Raw genomic sequence first — 8,149 nt, 5'->3', positions numbered from 1 at the left:
GTATTTACGGTTCCTGCAACATTCGAAATCACCACGCTGGGGCTAAAGCGTTGGTTGCGCTTCTTCGAGAACGCATATGGCTAATTAATGCCCGAGAAGCTTGCAGTAGAACCGTAAGAAACTGTATACATTGTTTTCATTACAAGCCGAAGTTAGCAGCTTCATCTTTATACCACCGCGGGCGCCGCACTTCGGCGGATTATGGGAAGCCGCGGTGAAGTCCGCCAAACACCACATCGTTCGGGTAACCGGTAGCGCGCTACTCACAGCAGAGGAGTTAGCAACAGTGTTGGCCGAAGTGGAGGCCATCCTCAACTCTCGCCCCCTAGTACCTCTGAGCCAAGATCCCAACGACGGCGAGGCGTTAACACCAGCGCATCTATTAATAGGATGCTCCCTGCGGGCATTACCCCCAGAGAAGGTGCCAGTGGACCCAGTTCGTTGTTGCGAGAGATGGCAACTTGTTTGCTGTCTCAAGCAACAGTTCTGGCGACAGTGGTCCAAAGTATACCTGACGGGCCTTCAGGAGCGCAACAAGTGGCTGCACCCCAAACGCAATATGCAGCTCAACGACCTCGTTCTCGTCCACGAGAACAACGTGCCGCCGCAGCAGTGGGTACTAGGGCGCGTCGTCGCAACCGTCGAAGGGCAAGACGGCAAGGTGCGAGTCGCAGAAGTAGCAACCAAGACGGGCACGATTAAGCGCCCCATCCACAAACTGGCTTTCCTTCCACTGGATATTGAAGGAATCTGATCCTGTCAAGGTGGCCGGTGTTGCGTCAAGCGACAAGATATATATGTATATTTAAACCTGAAATTAAAAATAAGAAAAATGAATTATAAAAAATTATAAAATATTGAATTATTTAAATTATTGTATACTTACCTTAATTATGCATTCATACTACTAATCTACTACTTACCTTAATACTTACCATAATCTATTACAATATTGAACGAAAAGTTGAAGATGATTATATTTACCCCTTTTTTATACATATGAACATTACCACTAGTTTAAGCCGTTAGTTTAAGATTTAGGCTAAGCAACTAAATGAACTTAAATAAAGAAGCAATTGTAATTGAACGATCGAATCGAACGCACGCCTTTTTGTTACCGGAACAAATTTAGAAATCTTTCGCGACAGGTAATTGGAGTGAGTTAAATTGCGCATCCCTAACTATTACATTTTATCGTGTCTCAAAAACGCTTGAGAATTTTTCAACTACATTTTTGACTTCTGTTCGACCTTTTGGGTGCCTTTTTACAACTTTTTTCTTCAAATACGCCCATAATTATTCTATTGGATTCATATCTGAACTTTGGGCCGGTGTATCCAATACTTTACTGCAATTAAAAAGGAGTCACATTCTCACCATGTGAGCTTTATGCTTTGGGTCGTTGTCCTGGCAGAATTTATACTGAGGTTTGTTGTTAACAATGAACCCAAATTTATTTGCACTATTTATCAAATGGCGTTGCAGAATAAAAGTGTCCGAATAGTAAATTTTTTGTTTTTTTAATTTTTTTTATTTTTTTGAAGCAATTTATATGAGTTTTTGTGCTTTATATTTAAGAATAATGTTCAATTAAATAAAAAAAAAACATATATCTGATAATATACCTATATTTGTATTATTTTCATTACCTTACTTCCTTAGTGCAAAACATTCGGACAGTTTAGCTTCCCACTGTATATGCTTACTGCGCGCATGGTATTTCGAATCTTTTGCTAAATATTGCGCACTTTGGTTGTCGCTAAATATTTTTTTTACACTACCATCACTCAAACCCATCTCATTCATGAGTTTGCGGATATACGCTGCTTCTTTAGCAGCCGTTGACAAAGCTATGTACTCCGCTTCAGTGCTGCTTAAGGCCACGACGCCCTGTTTCTTCGATTCCCATGAGATCACTGATCCTGCTGCAAGAAACGTCTAGCCGCTATACGATTTTCGATCTATGCAATCTCCAGCCCAATCAGCATCAACATAACATTCGATGGGTTTTTCAGTTCGTTGGTAGTGCAGACTCAGCTCAGCAGTGCCCTTAAGGTATCGCAAAACTTGCTTGGCACCCACTTCATGTTCCTTATGAGGATTTGCATTACGTTGTGAAAGCTTCGTAACAGAGTGTAAAATATCTGGCCGGGGTGTTATGGCTAGAGACATGAGCGAACCTATCAGGGATTGATAGCTTAACTGGTTCGCTAGCGGGCACTCATCATTATCACACTTAACCTGGATTCCTGCGCTCAACGGAATGACATTCGGCTTGCAGTTACTCAGACCGTACTCGTGTAGTAGATTCCCAATATATTGTTTGTGACCAACAGAAACGTTGCCAGTTACTCCTTCTCTTTCTATTTCCATACCAAGGAAATGCTTCAGCTGACCACCATCAACTAGGTACATCAAATTCGTTTGCTATTGACGCCTTCGTTTTTTTCGCTAACTTTTGTTTGGCAATTCTTTGAAATGTGTCCACGGCGACCACACGACCAGCAACTTACGTTTTTTCGTTTTTGTTGTGCATCTTTTACATACTGTTTATTTTCGCTTCGCGAAGAGAACATTTTTTGCTCTTCTTGTTGTTCTCTTTGCTCCTTACGCCTTTCACTCTCTTCGAGCAATATAATTTTTAACGCACTTAATGTCGGCAAAGAATCACGCGATTCCATTGCTACCACGAAATTATCAAAGGCGTCGGTCAAGCTTGACAACAACAGTATACACAAACACTCTTCGGGCAATGAAAAACCAATTTCACACAAATTTTCAATCAGATCTGTGAATTTCTCTAAATGCTTAGACATATTTTCAGATTCTGACGATTTTATATGCAGTAATTGTCTTAACAATGTAACGCGGCGTGCAGGTCCCTTACTCATATGTATTTCTTTTAACCTTTCTCACGCACTAGCTGACGTTTGGCAATTTTTTACATTATTTATTTGTGAAGGCTTAATGCATAGCACAATGCAGGCTAATGCTTTTTCATCTTTTGCATCAAACACAGTATCTTCTTCGTTTTTTACGATACTACCGCAAACTACGCCCCATAACTCTGCATGCATGAGCACACTTTTCATCTGTACGACCCACGCGCTGTAATTGGTGTCGTCCAGCTTTTCAATCGAGTGCATAACGGAATTCATTTTGCCTTCTAACACGAAATTTCACTTAATCAGTTAGTTAGTTATCAGTTTTTTTCGTTTAATTTTGCTCGAGCGTTACAAAACTGAAAATTTATTTTTTGCAAATCAAAATTAACGCTTAACACCGCACACAAAAATCTTATACGCAAACTTGTTCACTTGTACTATACACGATTTTTTCGAGACTAGCCTGGGCCCATAACCTATTAGTTGTACAGTTTATTTCAGACTGAAGGCTAAATCCGAATGTGCACTGTATGTATATAAGAGAAACTTGTTGCTCGCAGGCAACGGGATTTTACAGTTATGAATATTGCGTTGTATATATGTACATACATAAATGTCTTGAGTAATTCTAACAAAAAGTTTCAAGCAATACACTATGGCCTTATTGAAATTAGTTACACTGAGAAAAAATTTTATTATTTTTTTCACACATTTAAAATAAAACTAAAATGATGAATGACGATATATACCTGCAGGAGCTACACTCTCAAAACAGTACTAGAAATCAATATTATAAATCTCGACAATTGTTGGACACAACTCCAAGCAGCTCATGACGCCCTAGTAGATTCTTACTATTCAAATCTACAGATCAGATATGAAACTTGAATGGCCTCTACGTCTGCATGACGATTTCCTTTCATTCATTTTTCCGAAAAGGAAGAAGTTGCACGATGCCATATCAGGTGAATACGGAGACTGGTTAATGGTTAAAATGTGATTTTTGATCAAATAATCGGTCACAAGCGTCGATCGATGAGACGGCGCATTATCGTGCAACAAACGCCATAAACTTGTTTCATCAATTAAAACATTTCGGTAAAAGTTTTACCAATTTTAAAGCAAAATTTATAGTTAGCTCTTTGTTCGAAGCTCATTTCCGCACCGATAACACAAATATACTGACACTTAAAACGCAATAACTTCACTTCCAATCGCGAAATTCTCACTGGACAATCGATAAAGATAGCAGATTCTAACGCATCAGTCGACATATAGATGGCCAGATGGCCACCAGGAGGTGCTAGATTCAAAAAGTCTTGTTAACTTTGGAATATAACTTGTACTTATATCTTTTTTGCGTCTATTAGTTTTGTTGAGATTTCCACAGGGAGACTAATAAAGGCAATTTGTGTTTCTACTTTCAGCCGTCACAACAATTTTATAGCACTACGTTGTACATTGTCTTCGACCGGAAATTTGTAATTTATGGACATGCATATTTTCTCGGCTGCGGATAGTTGAACGGTCTCCAGATATTAAGGTTAGCTGCGAATAACCAATAAGCAGCAGAGATGGAGGGTATAGAATAAAAGACTATATCAGCCCGACGAAGTCTCTATGCTTAAGCGATCCGACACCGCTCAAACCTACAAGTGAAACAAAGGAAAATCTCGGAAGCGTCGGACTCAGAGTGAGCGGCTTGCTGGGCAGCGTCTGCCTCAAGGTCAGGAGCGGCTAAAGTAACCAACAACAAAACGGAAATTGATAAATTCTTACAAAACGGATAGCAGATTCTAAGGTCAGTAAGACTCTGGTGAGAACCTACTGGAAACGATTCTCGAAATATATACAGTGAAGCTGACAGACGTAGCATTCGACAAATTTAGTAAGCGGAGTGAAATCTTACTGAAATGGCTTGACGGCTAATTTTATGAATGCCTCCCCTTCCCACTAAATCACCGGTAAGGCCTCCAGGTAATGTAAATTAGCGCATGCCCTTTAGGTGAAGCTCAAAAATGATGAGAACTCCGCCACTAAATACCAACCACGAGAGCAGTATAGCAGCAATGTAAGACCTATGGCAAGGAAAACCATTACTGGAGGAAACCACCTTGGCAAATAGATTGAAAATTTGGTTATTCTGCTATCTGGACGGAAAGTGACGATCTAACCACCATGCCATGAGGGACACTATAGGTCGGATAACCTCACTGCATGAGCTAGCTGCCTCTGAGCGAGCTACTGAATCAAACACGTCCAAAAATATGTGGCTTATGACTGCGATACAAGCGAAGAGGAAGTTTGAAAACGATAAGGGGACTTCAAGAAGTAGGAGACCATCTATATGTCGACTGGTGCATCAGAATCTGCTATCTTTATCGATTGTCTAGTGAGATATGACATGCCATCTATTGGAAGTGAAGTTATTCCGTTTTAAGTGTCAGTATGTTTGTGTTATCGGTGAGAAAATGAGCTTCGAACAAAGAGCCAACATTAAGTTTTGGTTTAAAATTGGTAAAACTTTTACCGAAACGTTCCAATTGATGAAACAAGCTTATGGCGATGATTGCCTATCCCGTAGCAGAGTACACGAGTGGTTTCAACGTTTTTCAAAGTGGTCTTGAGGACATAAATGACGATCAACATAAGGGCCAATCAAAATTCGTGATCACTGGAAATTCCATCGAAACTGTGCCTGAATTCATCAAAAATCAGCCGAGATCATCATTGAAATTCATGGAGATGGAACTGAACATCTCCAAAACATCGATTTATCGTATTTCGACCGACATTTGGGCTTACGAAAGTTGTGTGCACGGTTTGTTCCGCACAAATTGACGGACGTCCAAAAATTGCACAGAATCCAACATTCTAAGCCCATCATTAAAGAGGTCAAAAAGGACTAAAACTTCCTTTACAATATTGTGACTGGTGACGCAATGTTGTGTTCTAATATGATCCCGAAACGAAAAGCCAGAGTGCTGAATGAAAGGCACCGGACGAGCCGAAACTAAAAAAACCACGCATGGAGAAGTCAAAAGTGAAGACAATGCTGATTTGTTTTTATGATTCCAAGGGTATTGTCCACAAAGAATTTGTTTCACCCGGCCAAAACGTTAATGTGGTATTCTACCTTGGAGATTTGAAGCGTTTGGTGCGCCGTGTTCGGCCCGAATGTCGCGAAGATGAAAGTTGGCGTTTGTTGCACGATAATGCGCCGTCTTTATCGATCGACACTTGTGACCGATTATTTGACCAAAAATCGCATTTCAACCATTAACCACTCACCGTATTCACCTGATATGGCACCGTACGACTTCTTCCTTTTATGAAAAATGCATTTGCCCATGAAAAGAAAGCGTTATGAAACCGTTGAAGCCATTCAAAAGGCTTGCACCGGCATACCGGCGGCCATACCGTCCAACGAGTTAAAACACACCAATTTGCTTATCTGCTACTAGACGTAGATCATACATGAATGGAGTTGCTTCGGTGTACATACTGGCGTCATTAAGAACAATCCATGTTCTATCAGGAAGACTCCCCGTAGACATAGCAGCAAAGCGTTGCTCATCAGTCCTAGACATAAGGGCTAACAAATCAGCTAGCCAATATAAACAAGAACGGGCAAAAATGGATGAAAAGTGCCTCCGGAAATGGCAGGAAAGATGGAATACCTCAATGAATGGAATGTGGGCCCACTGTCTGATACCCCATATTAGAAACTGGGTTACGCGGGATCATGGTGATGTGAAATACTACCTTACGCAGTTTCTGTCTGGCCACGGCTGCTTCAGAAGCCATTATACAAATTCAAGCATATGGAATCTCCTTTCTGCAAGTACTGCGCAAATTCTATCGAAACGGCAGATCACGTAGTCGTGGAATGTATACGTGAACCGGGCATAATTTGGTTTGGGCCCACAACAAGTATTCTGCGTCCTCGGCTACTCCACCAACAGTAAACCGAAATGCATGTGACAGCATATACGTATAATATTAAGCAACATATTCGCCTGGAAAGCCCAATATGTTTAAAGGAGTTAAGCCTCCAACCAAATTACACGGAAAAACTGACACACCATAATAAAACCCAGTTCCATTCACCACAGCTGATGCCCCACAACACAACACCAATGCAACTCACCATGCCTATACACCAACCCAATTCATCAAAAAGGATGTACAACGCGAAAACATAAACAATTCGTTATAATATATTATCGTTTTTAAAACTAGTGTAATCAGTTAAGTGAAAATTTATATTTATAATAAATTTCCGCCCTTTTCATTATTGAAACGCTTTTTAACTTCTAAGATTAATAAGTGACGCATCAAAAACTTTGAGTGGATTGTGCTTCTCGCTGAATTGGGTAGACAAATAAGCTCCTATAAAAAACACCTTTTTATATAATCCGGAGCATTATATAAAAAAGAACTGTCAAACGCTCTTTCTGAGCTTTGAATCCCCTTATTTGGTCACATTTTCTCGAAAGCATTGATGATGGTAGCGCCTTGAAAAAAAGATTACTCTCATCTGCAAAAAAAAGTATATACTATATCCTCCGCTTTACTTGTACAGTTATTTATCGAACTCGGTAGTAATTTCACAAAATCGTCGGTGGCTTCCTTATCTGCAGAACTACTTTCACCATGTATTTTTTTTATAGTAATTTCGTATCTTTGTTCCTTTTCATAGCCAACTATTTTGATTTTTCTAAGACCATATTTCCAGCGGTAATGGCTCCAGCAGATCTAACTTGATTAAATCAAAATATCACTGCCTTATCTATTTCCCATGATTTACCACTTCTGCCACGTTTAGTTTGCAGGTTATTAATTCGAATTTTTTTTTGATATTTTTTTTTGATATTTTTTTTTTTGTTTTCGCAGTATTCTATTGATGGTTGGCATAGAACATACATATTTGTTGCAAAATTCGGCTTTTCCCACTATGTAACTTTTATTTTCTGTTTTAATGACAAAGTATTTTTTTTTGTTACGGCCCATTTTATCATTTTATGATCACGCCAAATTAACAGCTGATTTTTCAGTGTTTCTACATGTGTGCATGCGAACATATAAAACTATTTTTTATGCTTCCAATTTGGTTTTGTAAAGCATTTATGCGAAAACTACGCAAAAATGCGGCGGCTAACAGAATGTTTCACGAACGGAGCATACACCTGTAGAACCCCCAAAGGTTATCTAGTGACCGATGCCCAGAGCATACTAAAATTACGGTAAAAGTACAACGCCAG

The sequence above is a fragment of the Bactrocera neohumeralis genome, unplaced genomic scaffold (assembly GCF_024586455.1).
Source record: "Bactrocera neohumeralis isolate Rockhampton unplaced genomic scaffold, APGP_CSIRO_Bneo_wtdbg2-racon-allhic-juicebox.fasta_v2 cluster10, whole genome shotgun sequence".
NCBI lineage: Eukaryota > Metazoa > Arthropoda > Insecta > Diptera > Tephritidae > Bactrocera > Bactrocera neohumeralis.
This window is presented reverse-complemented; position numbering follows the sequence as displayed.